Source organism: Aquarana catesbeiana, linkage group LG05 (genome assembly GCF_042186555.1).
Source record: "Aquarana catesbeiana isolate 2022-GZ linkage group LG05, ASM4218655v1, whole genome shotgun sequence".
Classification (NCBI taxonomy): domain Eukaryota; kingdom Metazoa; phylum Chordata; class Amphibia; order Anura; family Ranidae; genus Aquarana; species Aquarana catesbeiana.
In genome coordinates this window covers 302296450-302313902 of record NC_133328.1, presented here as the reverse complement: position 1 = coordinate 302313902, position 17453 = coordinate 302296450, and positions in this window count along the sequence as shown.

The window sequence follows — 17453 nt, the reverse complement described above, 5'->3', positions numbered from 1 at the left end:
ACACAATTATCAAATTTTTGCTGACCTATCCCAACTTACTATTACTAAAAGATGATCCATGAAACCCCAACTAATGGAACTGCAACGCCACAACATTATGTATCAATGGGGCTTCCCCTTTTCAGTCAGATTTAACCACCAAGGTACAATTTACAGAAGCAGATCAGCAGATGAACTACAACAAACCCTTTTAAAATTAAATCTGACAGAACCCACAAGCAGCAACTCTCCCACACGCAGAAGAATGGCATCATCTTCACCTTCAGGCAGCACCCAGAAAATTCCAGAACAAAATGGGAATCATCATTCTCACAAAAGAGGCCGTTATGCCACATCATCCATGGACCAAGAAGATTCAATGGGCTGACTTCCTAATTCCTGATATCTCTTCATTTATTATACTAAGAGATGGTTCTCTATAAAAAACCTGTATTTATAACTGAATGTAACTGCATTCTGATAGTCACACACTGTGTGGGATCATGTTACATTCCAGTTATATTTCTTATTGCTTCTGATTCATATAGCCTTAGAATATATAAGTGAAATAAGGAAATTCTTGTTCAGTTATATATTATCAGGTAATAACAATAGATTTATTACTTTTTAGGACAAATATGTTCAATAATCCAGAAGTAATGGAAGCTTTTTCTTTTTTTTTCTTAAAACAAATATATTATTACCTAACTAGTTCCTAGAATTATGTTTTTGTTTATTCTAATCTGAAGCAATACAACCTCAATTTTATGAGTTAACATATCTAAACAGTTACATATGAATAAAATATGTAATTGTTTACTCTAAAAGGGTTAAAATCCCAAAATAATTCAAACTATCTTCATCAATACCAAAGTTATTAACAGTACCTTTCTAACTGAATTATTTAGCCTAGGGCAAGACTAACCATATACAACCACCCTGGAATAAATAATTTCAACAAAAACTATATTCTGCACTCCAATTAATGAAACATCATTTTGATGTCTTTTGACATAGCACTTCTCTCCTGTAAGCGGAAGATCCATGTACCCCCATTAGCCCTCATTCTCCCAACCATATTATGTGGGAGTGTGACGAAGGCACTTATTCCCCTGAGAGAGATATTTATTCTCTTTCACGGATAAATTGTGATTACTTGCAAAAAATAATTTATACAATGTATCATCTAATCTCATATGTTTTTTGTTTACTCTTTACTCCAGAATTCACTGGTTTCTTTTCTATCTTTTCATCTCTTCAGTCCACACAGGTTGATCTGCGCAGTCAGCTCTGCATAACAAAAAGTAAGTCAAAACTATTTGATCTGTTGCCATGGCACCACTGAATATACTTTCCCTGAATGTTCAGGGAATAAATGTCCCTCAAAAAAGGACCAAAGCCTTCCGTACATTCCATAACAAGAAGGCTCACATAGTATGCCTCCAAGAAACACACTTCACCAAAGATTCTACTCCAAAATATATTTCTCCTTTTTATCAACAAATTTACACGGCTTCTGCCTGTACCAAGCAAAGGGGAACTCCAGTTGCATTTCACCGATCCACACCATTCACCTTATCATCAGAAATTAAAGACCCAGAAGGTAGATACCTGATACTCATGGGTTATATAATGGATACAGCAATCACTGTGATTTCCTACTACGCTCCTAACAAACAACCTACACCATTCCTCTCACATATATTACAAGTGATTAATACACACAAAATAGGAACAGTGATAATGTGTGGGGATTCGAACCAGGTCCTCCTCCCATTTCTAGATACATCACCTTTTACACCATCCAAAATAACCTCTAGATTACCTTTTTCTCAACTTCTTTCCAAATACAATCTGGTATATTCGTGGAGAGAAAGTAACCCAATGAAAAAGAAATTCACTTATTTCTCGCACCCTCATCAAACCTTCACCAGAATAGATCATATTTTTCTAACGATAGGAATGATACCAGAAATTATTGCATCAGATATAATTCCGATTCCGTGGTCTGACCATAATGCAGTATACACTACTATAGCCTCAGCCATACCAAAAGCGCATGACCCAACGTGGTACTTACCGGACATAATGCTCAAACACCCACTACATCAGATGGCCATTGAACAAGCTTTAAAGGAATACATATCAATTAATAATACAACAGACATCTCCCCAATAACACTGTGGGAAGCTCATAAGCCTGTCTTGCGAGGTACAATACAAAGACAAATGGCACTATTTAAACGGGAACGCAAAAATCTAGCAAAAAAACTAGAACTCAATTTTAATGCAGCCTACATATCATTCCAAGATAATCCATCTCAGAGTACAAAATCTCATCTGGAAAAATCTAGATTGGAATACGATCTATTTCTCACTGAGTCAGTTGATAAATCCCTCAAATGCTCCAAACACAATTTCTACATGAATACAAACAAACCAGGTACGTATTTGGCTCGGGCATTAAATTCAACTAACAAATCTTTCAAACCAATACGTTTGAAATTATCAAAAAATGTTTATACTTGTAATCCAGTTAAAATAGTCCATAAATTTCACTCACATCTCACAACTTTATACAAGACAAACAATGAATTTAATCCTACAGAGGCTGAATCCTTCTTCTCAAAAATAACCTTACCTGAGTTATCTCAGAATCAAAAAAGCAGTTTGGATGAGCCTATAACTATAGATGAAGTTGCTAACGCCATAAAAGACCTAAAACTTAATAAAAGACCAGGCCCAGACGGCTACTCGGCTTTATACTATAAAACATTCTCAGAAATACTCTCTCCCATTCTCACTGAAACTTTTAACAAACTTCTAGATGGACATTCTTTTCGGCAAGAAACATTAATGGCAATTGTTTGTATGATCCCAAAACCCCATTTCTGATGATACTTCCTGTGTGAATTATCGGCCTATCTCTCTGTTAAACCTCGATATTAAATTATTAGCAAAAATAATAGCAAAACGCCTCAATAGCATTATAGGAAAATTAATACATAGAGATCAAGTAGGCTTCATGCCAAATAGACAGGCAGGCGATAATATACGCAGGGCAGTGTTATTGGCACATATTGCTAAAAAACGGAAAATCCCTTTATGTTTTCTATCTCTCGATATTAAGAGGGCATTTGACACAGTATCCTGGCAATATATGCAATATTCATTACAAAGATGGGGTTTTGGACCCCACTTTTTAACATGAATCAAAGCATTATATAATAAACCCAAAGCCTATATAAAATATGCTGGATACAAATCTGATGCCTTTAATATCGAAAGAGGTACCCGACAGGGTTGCCCATTATCTCCCTTATTATTTGCCCTTATACTCGAACCCATGGCCCAATACATCCGAACAAACCAAACTATAACTGGCATTGAAGTAGGAGGTATTACACACAAATTATGTATATTTGCAGACGATATATTACTTTTTCTATCATCACCACAGGTCTCTGGTCCTAACTTAATACCAGCTCTTGATGGGTTTGCAGCCCTATCCGGCCTTATGATTAATCCTAAGAAATGCCTAGTGCTTAATATTTCACTCACAAACATGGAATTGATCCCGGCTAGGGCTGCACTCCCATTCACATGGGCAGGAAAATCAATCCCATATCTTGGAATTCATTTAACAGCATCTCATTCTGACTTATTCTCAACCAATTATCCTCCTGTATTAAGACAGATCACAAACCTAATAAAACAATGGTCGCAACTTCCTTTATCCTGGATAGGGAAGATTAATGCAATCAAAATGACTATACTACCCAAATTGCTTTATCTATTCAGAGTCCTCCCTATTCCAATTCCTTCCTATTTTTTGAAATAGTACAAAAAAGAGCAACTTCATTTATATGGGGCTCTTCTAAACCACGTATACCTATACACACACTACATCTTCCCAAAAATAAAGGAGGCCTGGGATACCCTAATTTTACTAACTACTACAGAGCAGCACATTTGGCCAGTCTGTCCAAATACCATGCAAAACAGGAAATCCCATTATGGGTATTTATAGAGGCTTCAGAAAATGACCCTCTATTAATATCAAACTTATTATGGCTTGATCCTAAAGACCGCTTTAAAATTCATAATCCCATAACTAAACACTTCTTATCTCTCTGGGATAAACTAAAAACCAAATATCAGTTACAATCTCCACACAATCCTCTCCTTTCTTTTATCAGAAATCCAGCATTTTATCTGGCATGGATCTACCCAAATTCTTTTAAAGCTTGGACAACATCAGGCATTCAGACACTAAATGACTTCATAGCATCTAAATCATTCCTTTCATTCCCATCGCTTAGAGAAAAATATGATCTACCAAACTCTGAGATATTTAGATATCTCCAAATCAAAAATTTCTATACACCATTCCTATAGGGGGATACACCATTATCCCAATTATCCATTTTTGAATCAATCTGTACAAAAGATCCATTTGCTAAAGGTACAATTTCATCACTTTATAATCAATTATATGGAGTAGCAAATCTTAATAGACCCTCTTACGTTCAGAGGTGGGAGGAGGACCTGGGACGAACTTTAGAAGACACAGACTGGTCTAACATATGGCTCACATCTAAGTCATCTTCACCCAACATCTTAGCACTAGAGACAAATTATAAAGTCCTAACTCGCTGGTACCTTGTACCCGCTAGAGTGGCAAAATATTCACCTAATACCTCAGCTCTTTGTTTTCGAGGATGCCCAGAAATAGGCACACATTTACACATATGGTGGACGTGCCCAGTAATCCAAACCTTCTGGAAGGAAGTCTTCGTGATTGCATCTAAAATATTTAAAAAAATAATACAACCAGATCCATATATAACTTTACTTAATCTAAAACCGGAATGGTTAACACTCTCTCAATTCAAACTTATGATCCAACTAATAACGGCTGCAAAACAAACAGTGGCCAAGGCATGGAAATCTCCTACATTGGTACTAGCAAAAACAATTCACAGAATGAATAATACAATGTCCCATGCTAAGATGGTAGCCATCGATCAAAATCAAATTCCAAAATTTGAAAAACTTTGGCATCCTTGGATAAAACAACAGTTCCTTTCAAACTTCAATGACTCTGTCCTGTTGCCATGGTAACAGATTAAATGACTTACAGAGACACCCATTCTAAGGCTTCAAAGAGAACTAAAAAGAATAATAAACTGACGAGCGGGACAACCTTGTGGACCATACCTCTACCTTTCTACCCTTTTTCTTCTTTCTCTTTCCTTTTCTCCACCTTACGATTAAAGCTCATTATCAGAATTTATTTGACCTATATACACTCTACATGTAAACAATATGTATAGTAGGTATAAATCATTTAAATACCTACAAAAGTAACTAAGGAAATGACATATATCTTTAATTTAGGTTTACGTGAACCCAATGTTTAATATTTGAAATTTCATGATATTTACCTATATAAACCCTACTGTAAAACAATGAGCTTACTTTATAGATCCTTGTAAACTTACTTTATGTATCTTTATAACATTGTATACTCAATAAACTTCTTTTGACAAGGAAGAATTGTAATTACATGCCCCTGTTAAACAGGGGCAGAAAAATTGGGCCTTTGGTAGTGGTGGTGCAACAACACTGTAAGCCCTCACAGTTATGCTTGTTGGGCGCAGGAACTGGCTCTGCTATGAAATACTATATCAAGAATTGTATTTACATGCCCCTGTTAAACAGGGGCAGAAAAATTGGGCCTTTGGTGGTGGTGCTGGTGCCCTAAACCAAAAATATTGTTGGAAGATAGCATTATCAAGATTGGGGAGGAATAGGATAGTCACTCAGCATAGGCAGTCTTCAAGGGATCCCACATCCATAGAAAAATCAATCAGTTACATCAGCATCAGGTGCTTGATAGCTGCTGATCAAAGACTGATTCATTTTTATGAATGTGATCCTATCAACGGAGTCTGTGGACAGGCGCACTCTATGATCCATTACAAACCCTCCAGGGTTCTTTCTGAACGCACTCAATGTGCGTTCAGAAAGAACGCTGGATGGAGGACAGGCCAGTAGCTCAATTGCATATTGAGCAAGTTCTGGCCAGTGGTCCATCCTCAAGACCCAGTAACTAGGGATGAGCCGAACACCCCCCGGTTCGGTTCTTACCAGAACCTGCGAATGGACCGAAAATTTGCACAAACTTTAGAACCCCATTGAAGTCTATGGGACTCGAACGTTCGAAATCAAAAGTGCGCTAATTTTAAAGGCTAATTTGCATGGCATTGTCCTAAAAAGGGTTTGGGGACCCGGGTCCTGCCCCAGGGGACATGTGTAAATGCAAAAAAAAGTTTTAAAAACTGACATTTTTTCGGGAGCAGTGATTTTAATGATGCTTAAATTGAAAAAAAAAGTGAAATATTCCTTTAAATATCGTACCTTGGGGGGGTCTATAGTATGCCTGTAAAGTGGTGCATTTTTCCCGTGCTTAGAACAGTCCCTGCACAAAATGACATTTTTAAAGGAATAAAAGTCATTTAAAACTGCTTGCGGCTTTAATGTAATGTCGGGTCCTGGCAATATGGATGAAAATCAGTAAGACAAACGGCATGGGTACCCCCCCAGTCCATTACCAGGCCCTTTGGGTCTTGTATGGATATTAAGGGGAACCCCACACCCAAATTAAAAAAAGGAAAGGTGTGGGGCCCCCAGGCCCTATATACTCCGAACAGCAGTATACAGGTGGTGCAAACAAGACAGGGACTGTAGGTTTGTTGTTAAGTAGAATCTGTTTGTAATTTTGAACTGGTACATTTTTAAAGTGCAGCTCCAGCCAAAAAATCTATTTTAAGCTTTTTGGAAAACATAGGGAAGGGTTGTCACCCCTGTGACATTTGTTTTGCTGTCTGTGCACCTCTTCAGAAGATTTCACCTCACTTTCTGTCCCAATGACAAATGTTTTTTGACAATTTGGAGATTTAGTGAAACAAGGATTGTTGATAAAGCATCAGTGGAGAGGAGACACGTTTTTCCCATATTAACTCTTACAGGAGAGAATTTCCCTTTCAAGGGGTAGATTTCATCTCAATTCATGTTGTCTCCTTCCGTTTGCAAGTAGGAGTCATTTGTAAGTTGGATGTTTGAAAGTAGGGGCCTGCCCCATATACTCTGCAGAAATTGGGGCCTTAGGTGTTGGTGTTGCCACAACACTGTAAGCCCTCACAGTTACTTTTGGTAACAGGGGTAGGAGGAGAGTAAGGGGATTATAAGCATGCTATATACTGACACAAAAATATAATATTTTGATAATAGACAGATTAAAAATGGGTATACAATAAATATATTCAACAAGGGTGTGAATAAACACTAAGGGGAAAAATACAAAACCATCATATACAGCAATATAGCAGAAACCAGCCAGTGCCGTAACGGCAGGTCTTGTTAACAGGTATTAGAATCCTACATGTTTCGCCAACAATGGCTTCCTCAGGGATAGTTGGTTATACCTGTATTAATTTGCTGAATTCTAGATAGAGAAACAAATAATCAGAAAAAATATAACAATACATATATTCAAGCAGGGACTAATGAAATAGAGTAGAATGAAATAAACACAAATTGCATACATATTAAGAAGCTGCCGGACACGGCCAAAGATTTCCCGACATAAAGAACCGCCCAGCCGTGCGACCGCCCCAATAGACACCCACTCAGGGCACACCTCCCCACCCAACAGGTAAACCTCAGAGACCCCAGTCCCAATGATGGTAAATTACCTACCAGTAGGTCACAAAGGGTGAGCATATACAATCCCTCGGGGGGTGAAATCAGCGCTCCATGTCGCAGGGGGCGAAAGAAAGGGCCTGGCAGGATAGAGGAAAAGTTATGTAAATAACATAATTTTGGTGAGCGCTCAGAAATATGAGTGCTCAACCATAATAACATCGGGCTTACAAAGCCTCAAAAATACTTACAGTATATGTTTTAATAAAAACAATAAGAGACAGATAAGGGCGCCCGGTATGCTGATATTAATGTTGAAAAAATCACAGACGAACGGTTGCTAAAGGTAAGAAAAGGAGAAAGATTAAGGGCATATAAGGAGATGAAATTGATTGCCATTAGCAAAAAAAAAAAAAAATAACATTTTTTTTTATATGTATCAAAGATAAGAAGTGGGGTCATGAGTATTATCCAGCTAGATACGGAAAATTCGATAGGTAAGAAAAATAGACTCACCAATAGGTTCAGTGTGATAAGAAGATAACTTGGGGCTATGAAAATGCAGTCAGTGTAGGTAATGTATAAAGCACGGTGACGCTACACTGTAGACTGTAAGAGGAGAAAGGCATAGAGTCAGACTTACTGCCCCAGACCTAAGCAGCAAAGATACCTTCAACATGAAGTACGAGGGTAAAACACAAGCTTACCAAGTTGAGCAGGACAGCAGGTATGGGCACCCTAAACAGCCGGCGACGGAATGGCCGGAGAAGCCGGCCTTTAATGCCCCCCACACACGAACGGCATCTGAAGTCACCGAGCGTGTAAGCAGACACGAGGAGCCATTGCGCATGCGCCCATCCATAGCTCCGTAGGCCTACAAGACCCAGGGGGCTATGCGGGATCATCTGACGCGTCATGTGATCTAGAAGGACGCGCAGGACTCGAAGTACGGAAGAGCCAACTGATACGTGGCGCTGCAGTACAACAGAGGATGTTATAATGATCAATGTAGATCATATAAGCATCAAGGCCTGGAGACAGGCAGACACTAATGGAAAGCAGTGCCGCCCCCTCAAAAAATCATGGGAAGATAATCTGCAATCCTGTTCTTTTAATATGATTATCATCTTATGCCAACAGTACGAACAGGAACTGGATCTATTGGATGTCTCAATTAATGAATGGTATCTTGATCACGCTACTGATGTGTCCTCTCCAAGATTTTCCCAAAGGGACAAGGACCTGTGGGCTCATCTTGAGGAGTATACATTAAATGTGATCAGTGCTAAAGAAAGCAAATTTTTACGAGATAAACTGGCCCACACAAATGGCTATGCTTATAGATGGGATAACAGTACCTCCAATAAACCAATGACTAAACCTAGTTCTGAAAATGTACCTTAAACTAATAATGATGCACCTAATGTTTTTTCTACCTCTTTTTCCTCTAGCACTTCCACCACGGACCTTTCACAGGATAGGATCCCCAAAAAAAGAAAGGGTGAACTACCCACCACTTCCTATACTCTATACGATGCACGTTTGAAGCCACCACTGCGTCGAAATCCACTATTGTCCGACCTAAAACTACCAACACCTCCACCCCTCTTACGCGTGCACGGCCCAATACCCTCCACGATCATGAAAACTGCGCACCATGCTTTCTCACAATCGCAGCGTCTGCACCTCTTGCTCTTCCTGCACCGACCGCCAGACGGGTAAGTAAACCTAACCTCACGTCAATGTTCCCTACTAGCACACAATCAATCGATCCAAAAATCTCCCCCATTTTTTTAGCCCAGACACCGGACTCCTTGCAGTGTCCCATGTCGAACCCTTTAGATGTCCCCCACAACAAAGAACCCATGACTTAGACGTAGTCAATCTTTCATCTTTCCCGCTTACTAAAGATCAAATCAAGGTGCTCCAACTAGGCCTGAGGTTTTGTCCCTCTGCGGACTTCAATGGATTTCAATTTATTAAAGATATTCACTTGTTTGCCAGGAAACTTATGTATAAAGTGATCTATGATAAGTCGTTCCAAACTACCAATGTAGACTCTCCATCATGCAATGCTGTCCCCACATTGGCTGAAATCAATGCCATTGAGGAATTGATGGCATTCTTGGAGGAGGGTGGCACAGAGGACGATGGCCCATTATCTGTTGATGATGTAGGCATCGTCGCCTCTGGCGTCTGCTTCCCTCCTCCTACTTCATTCAAACCAAAATCTCAATCATTTCCCACAGTTTCCACCAATCCCAATATTTGGGCCTTTGTCGAACAAATGACTAATCCTATCAAATGCTTAGATCCTCCCAATCCTTATTCTTCCAATTTGTCTCTTGCTCTTAGAAAAGCTTTTAAGTCACTACAAAACCACCCAGGTTATTAAACCAGCGGAAATGTTGTTGTCATGGATGTTGCTGCGTATAAGACTATGTGCCGCAACATCCTTGACAACAAGGAATGGTATCGACCCATCTCTAGGTTGCTCATTGACAATTTTGCCACAGAATATTATGAACTGATTTTCTCTGCTTATCAACATGGTATTATTGATAGTAATACCTGGAAATTTCTGAATGTCAAAGATCCCAAAATACCAACTCTTTATGCCTTACCAAAATTGCATAAATCTCTAAAATCTCCACCTGGCCGCCCTATTGTGTCCGGGTGTCAATGCCTCACAGAAAACGCCAGCGCACTTGTCGATAAATACCTCAGCCCGCACGTCACATCACTACCGTCTTATGTCAAAGACACAATACACCTTCTTCGCATCCTTGAAGATTTGCATGTACCCCATAATGTATGGCTAGTTGCTCTTGATGTAGAGAGCCTTTATAACGCCATTCCTCACAATAAAGGTATCAAGGTTGTCACTAAACTATTACAAGAAAGAGGTCCAAAATTTGAAGCTTACGGTCAATTCGTGACCAAACTCCTGCAATTCATCCTCACACAAAATCATTTTATGTTTGGCTCTTCCCACTTCCTCCAGGTACAGGGGGTGGCTATGGGAACTAAGTGTTCCCCCACTTACGCCAACCTGTACCTGGGGGGGTGGGAGAGGGAACTCTTCGCCATCCCTGATCTAGCCCAGTTCCGGTGCCATGTGGTTTCCTGGCACAGATACATGTGCTTTTCTTCTGGTCTGGCACGCGTGAGGAATTGTCCCAATTCGTGGACTTATTGGCCATCAACATCTACAACTTGAAATTCACTATGGAGTGTAGCCAAACAAAAATTACATTTCTAGATTTAGAAATCCATCTGGATTCTAACGGAAATCTTTATTCGGCATTATACCAGAAGCCTTCATCCGGTAACACTATTCTTCATGCAGGTAGTGCACATCCAAAACCATTATTAAGAAGTATCCCTTTCAGTCAATATCTTCGTATCAAACAAAATTGTTAACATGAAATGGATTTCCTTAAAGCCTCGTATGATCTTTATCACAGGCTAAGGAATAGAGGATATAGCCATACACTCTTGAAGAGAGACTTTAACAGGGTTAAAAAGCTGGATAGTAATACACTTATCTTTTCCACCAAGAATCGCAAAACTTCCCAGCCTGTTCGTCTCAACACACAATTTTCTCAGCATCACAATCAAGTGAGAGACATTCGCAACAAATTTTGGCCACTACTGACGGCAGATAGAGTTATTAAAAAATACATCAAACCTTATCCAGACATAACCTACCGATGATCTCCCTCATTAAGAGATAGTTTAACAACCAGCCATCATTCCCCTATGCAGGCGTCTTCTCTAACTGTTCCGGGCACTTTTCCTTGCGGAAACTGTGATGTGTGTGAATTCATTTATGACTTCCGAGAAATACCGCTTCCCAATGGTTCCTTTCACAGCATAAAACACACAATTACCTGTCAAACTGTGGGAATAGTCTACCTAGCCACTTGCCGTTGCAGGTGCTATTATGTTGGCAAGACTAAACACCCGTTCTATATACGTATTAGAGATCACATAAAACCATTGTACAAACGCATTACAACCACTGCAATTAATAGACATATTGCCTTACAACACAATTTCAACCCTCATGTCATTGGGTTCACCGCCCTGCGGCGGTGGCATTGATCAAAAGCTACTTCACCTCGAGACTAGGTGGATACACACCCTGGAAGCCACCAAATTTCCAGGGTTGAATGAGTACATTAGTTTTAAATCTTTCCTTAAATTGTGGCTTTATTTTTCTGATATTCTTGGTTTCCACATTGCAATTCCCGCATCTCCTCCTCCCATCCCCCCCCCCCCCCCAAGTCATACCATGTATCCACAAATCGGGATGTTTTTGCTGCTGTTTTTGTTTTTGTTTATTATAGAACACATTTTAATGCCACTACTCTTTATAACTGTTAATATCTCATTGTCAATTGGTTTTATTAATAATTATCTATTCAAGCCTTATCACAACTCTCATATTTACATTTACTTGATTTTTTCTTTGGCTGCTAGACATGGGCTTAGGGCGAAACCTCAGTGGGGACCCGGCCATATGTTTCCCAATTGGTGTGTGGGTGACTTGTGGCCACATTTGTCCCCGCTCATGTTCCGCTCATCTCCCTTTTTTTTCCCCCAACTGCTGCATGCTGGCGGTGGCCCCTCTTCTCCCCATTCTTGGTCATCCCTTTGCTGCCCTCGGGTTCCCCTCTTTCCTCCACTCTCTTCTTTTCCTGCCTAGATATCTGTCACAGGGGTGTGCTTGGCCAATATCCCTTCTAGGTGGGTTGCTGCTCCCTATGCCGCCTTGGCTGTATGGACACCCAAGGGCGGCACTGCTTTCCATTAGTGTCTCCAGCCATTGATGCTTATATGATCTACATTGATCATTATAACATCCTCTGTTGTACTGCAGCGCCACGTATCAGTTGGCTCTTCCGTACATTGAGTCCTGCGCGTCCTTCTAGATCACATGACGCATCAGATGATCCCGCATAGCCCCCTGGGTCTTGTAGGCCTACGGAGCTATGGACGGGCGCATGCGCAATGGCTCCTCGTGTCCTCTCACACGCTCGGTGACGTCAGATGCCGTTTGTGTGTGGGGGGCATTAAAGGCTGGCTTCTCCATCGCCGGCTGTTTAGGGTGCCCATACCTGCTGTCCTGCTCAACTTGGTAAGCTTGTGTTTTACCCTCGTACTTCATTTTGAAGGTATATTTGCCACTTAGGTCTGGGGCAGTAAGTCTGACTCTATGCCTTTCTCCTCTTACAGTGTAGCTTCACCGTGCTTTATACATTACCTACACTGACTGCATTTTCATAGCCCCAAGTTATCTTCTTTTTAATCACACTGGACCTATTGGTGAGTCTATTTTTCTTACCTATCGAATTTTCCATATCTAGCTGGATAATACTCATGACCCCACTTCTTATCTTTGATACATATAAAAAAAAATGTTTTATTTATTTTTTTTTGCTAATGGCAATCAATTTAATCTCCTTATATGCCCTTAATCTTTCTCCTTTTCCTACCTTTAGCAACCGTTCGTCTGTGATTTTTTTCAACATTAATATCAGCATACCGGGCGCCCTTATCTGTCTCTTGTTGTTTTTATTGAAACATATACTGTAAGTATTTTTGAGGCTTTGTAAGCCCGATGTTATTATGGTTGAGCACTCATATTTCTGAGCGCTCACCAAGATTATGTTATTTACATAACTTTCCTCTATCCTGCCAGGCCCTTTCTTTCGCCCCCTGCAGCCACCTAATTGCGACATGGAGCGCTGATTTCACCCCCCGGGGGATTGTATATGCTCACCCTTTGTGACCTACTGGTAGGTAATTTACCATCATTGGGACTAGGGTCTCTGAGGTTTACCTGTTGGGTGGGGAGGTGTGCCCTGAGTGGGTGTCTATTGGGGCGGTCGCACGGCTGGGCGGTTCTTTATGTGGGGAAATCTTTGGCCGTGTCCGGCAGCTTCTTAATATGTATGCAATTTGTGTTTATTTCATTCTACTCTATTTCATTAGTCCCTGCTTGAATATATGTATTGTTATATTTTTTCTGATTATTTGTTTCTCTATCTAGAATTCAGCAAATTAATACAGGTATAACCAACTATCCCTGAGGAAGCCATTGTTGGATTCTATGCAGGATTCTAATACCTGTTAACAAGACCCGTCGTTACGGCACTGGCTGGTTTCTGCTATATTGCTGTATATGATGGTTTTGTATTTTTCCCCTTAGTGTTTATTACACCCTTGTCGAATATATTTATTGTATACCCATTTTTAATCTGTCTATTAATAAAATATTATATTTTTTATAGTTTTGTGTCAGTATATAGCATTCTAATAATTTCTCAGGGCATCGTTATAATCCCCTTACTCTCCTCCTACCACTGTTACCAAATTTACTGGGATGAGGTGCTGTATTACATCGAGGACTATCTCGTCAAAAATCTCCTTTTTTCCAGTTACTTTTGGTGGGCGCAGGAACAGGCCCCGCTGTGAAATATTAGATCAAGAATTGTAATTACATGCCCCTGTTGAACAGGGTCAGAAAAATCGGGCCTTTGGTGGTGGTGGTGCTGGTGCCACAACACTGTAATGCCCTGTACACACGGTCGGACATTGATCGGACATTCCGAAAACAAAATCCATGGATTTTTTCCAACGGATGTTGGCTCAAACTTGTCTTGCATACACGCGGTCACACAAAGTTGTCGGAAAATCCGATCATTCTGAACGCGATGACGTAAAACACGTACGTCGGGACTATAAACAGGGCAGTAGCCAATAGCTTTCATCTCTTTATTTATTCTGAGCATGCGTGGCACTTTGTGCGTCGGATTTGTGTACACACGATCGGAAATTCCGACAACGGATTTTGTTGTCGGAAAATTTTATAGCCTGCCCTCAAACTTTGTGTTTCGGAAATTCCGATGGAAAATGTGTGATGAAGCCCACACACGGTCGGAATTTCCGACAACAAGGTCCTATCACACATTTTCCGCCAGAAAATCCGACCGTGTGTACGGGGCATAATTTTTCACAGTTACTCCTGGTGGGCGCAGAAACGGGCTCTGCTGTGAAATATTATATCAAGAATTGTAATTACATGTCCCTGTTGAACAGAGGCAGAAAAATTGGGCCTTAGGCACTGGTGCCACAACACTGCAACCCCTCACAGATACTCTAGTTGGAGCGCAGGAATGAGCCCTCCTGCAAACTATAGCATTAAAAATTGTTATTAGATGCCCCTGTTATACAGGGGCTGAAAAATTGGGCCTTAGGCACTGGTGCCACAACACTGCAACCCCTCACAGATACTCTAGTTGGAGCACAGGAACAAGCCCTGCTGCAAAGTATTGCATCAAAAATTGTAATTACAAGCCCCTGTTAAACAGGGGCTGAAAAGTTGGGCCTTAGCCACTGGTGACGGCGCCCAGAACCAAAAATATTCTTACAAGCTATCAGCATGATCATTGAGGAGGAAGAGGATAGTCACTCAGCATAACAGGGTAGTCACTCAGCATAGGCAGTCTTGAAGGGATCTGACATTTAAAAAAAAATTATTCAGTTACATCAGCATCAGGTGCTTAGTAGCTGGAGGTGATCCAAGACTGATTCATTTTTATGAAGGTCAGTCGATCGACCGAGTCGGTGGACGGGCTCACCCTGTGATCAGTTACAAAGCCTCCAGCAGCACTGAATGTGCGTTCCGAAAGAACGCTGGATGCAGGACAGGCTAGTAACTCAATTGCATACTGTGCAAGCTCTGTGATCCATCCTCAAGACCCAGTAACCCAGAGGATTTTTGGTGGGAAAGGTGTCCAAGTCAGATCTTGCCCCTAGGTATTCCTGCACCATGTAAAACAGACGCTGGTGATGGTTGCTGGAACCGATCATACCTTGGGTCTGAACGCATCGGTCAGATGGCCACCTTCTCCACCGCTACTTCTTTGACTGACCGAAGCCTCAGCAACACGTTGTCCAGGAACAGGAGTGTGTAACCTCTCAGTCTTTGGGAACGTGTTGCACAGACCTTTCTGCAAGGGCTCCCAGGAGATGTTTCATCCTCTGCTCCCTCTGTGATGCCAAGATAAGGTCCGCAACCTTACCCTTGTAATGTGGATCAAGGAGGGTTGCCAGCCAGTAACAATCCTTCTCCTTGATACCACAAATACGAGGATCCTTCTGCAGGAATTGCAGGATCAGGGAGGCCATGCAGAGTAGGTTTGCTGAGGCATACGGTCCGGAGTCCTCTGGGTCACTAAGGACGACATGATCCGCAGCCACCTCCTCCCAGCCACGTACAAGTCCATGGGTTTCTTGGGGCTGTAAATGATCCCTTGAAGACTGCTGCTGATGCTGAGTGCCAGGCTTCACCTCCATGCTGACACAATCCTCCTCCTCCTCTTCCTGTGTGATCGGCGGGTACGCAGGAACACTGTCTGGATAAAGGGGGCCTTGAGAGGTAAGGAAGTCCTCCTCTTCCTGCCTCTGTTCTGCCTCAAGTGCCCTGTCCATTATTCCACGCAGCGTGTGCTCCAACAGGTGGACAAGGGGGACAGTATCACTGATGCATGCACTGTCACTGCTCACCATCCTTGTAGCCTCCTCAAATGGTGATAGGACAGTTCATGCATCCCTGATCATGGCCCACTGGCGTGGGGAAAAAAAACAAGCTCCCTTGACCCTGTCCTGGTGCCATAGTCGCACAGGTACTCATAGATGGCCCTCTGCTGCGTGTGCAGCTGCTGCAGCATGGCCAACATTGAGTTCCACTTGATGGGCATGTAAAAGATTAGGCGGTTCTTGGGCAGGTTAAATTCCTTTTGGAGGTCAGCCAGCCGAGCACTGGCATTATATGACCGGCGGAAATGCACACAGACTTTCCTGGCCTGCCTCAAGACATCCTGTAAGCCCGGGCACCTGCCCAAGAACCGCTGAACCACCAAGTTAAGGACGTGAGCCAAACAGGGCACATGGGTCAGTTGTCCCTGTCAGAGAGCGGAGAGGACGTTGGTGCCATTGTCGCAAACCACCATTCCTGGCTAAAGCTGGCTTGGCGTCAACCACCTCTGAGCCTGCCCCTGCAGAGCTGACAGAATCTCTGCCCCAGTGTGGCTCCTGTCCCCCAAGCACACCAGCTCAAGCACCGCGTGGCACCTTTTGGCCTGTGTACTTGCGTAGCCCTTTGAACGCCTACAGCATTCAACGCCCACCGCTGGTTTTGAGGACAAAGTACAGGAAGAGGCCATAGAGGAAGAAGAAGAGGAGGGGGTGAAGGAGAGAGGTGTGTCAGAAGCACCAGTAGTAGCATTTTGGAGGCGTGGTGGCGGAACAACCTCCAACACTACCGCACCTTGCCCTGCATCCTTCCCAGCTGCCAGAAGAGTCACCAGTGCGCGGTGAAAGATAGGTAATGTCCCTGTCCATGTCTGCTGGACCATGAGTCAGTGGTAATATGCACCTTACCGCTGACCACCCTGTCCAGCGATTCCAAGACATTGCCTTCCACATGCCGGTAGAGAGCCGGAATCGCCTTCCGTGAGAAAAAGTGGCGTTTGGGAACCTGCCACTGAGGAACCACACATTCCACAAACTCACGGAAGGGGGCAGAGTCTACCAACTGAAAAGGCAGCAGATGAAGTGCTAGCAATTTAGCCAAGCTAGCATTCAACTGCTGAGCATGTGGATGGCTGGGAGCGAACTTCTTTCGGCGGTGCAGTAGCTGGGGCAGGGAAATTTGCCTGGTACAATCTGACTTTGGTGTACCCATAGCAGACTGC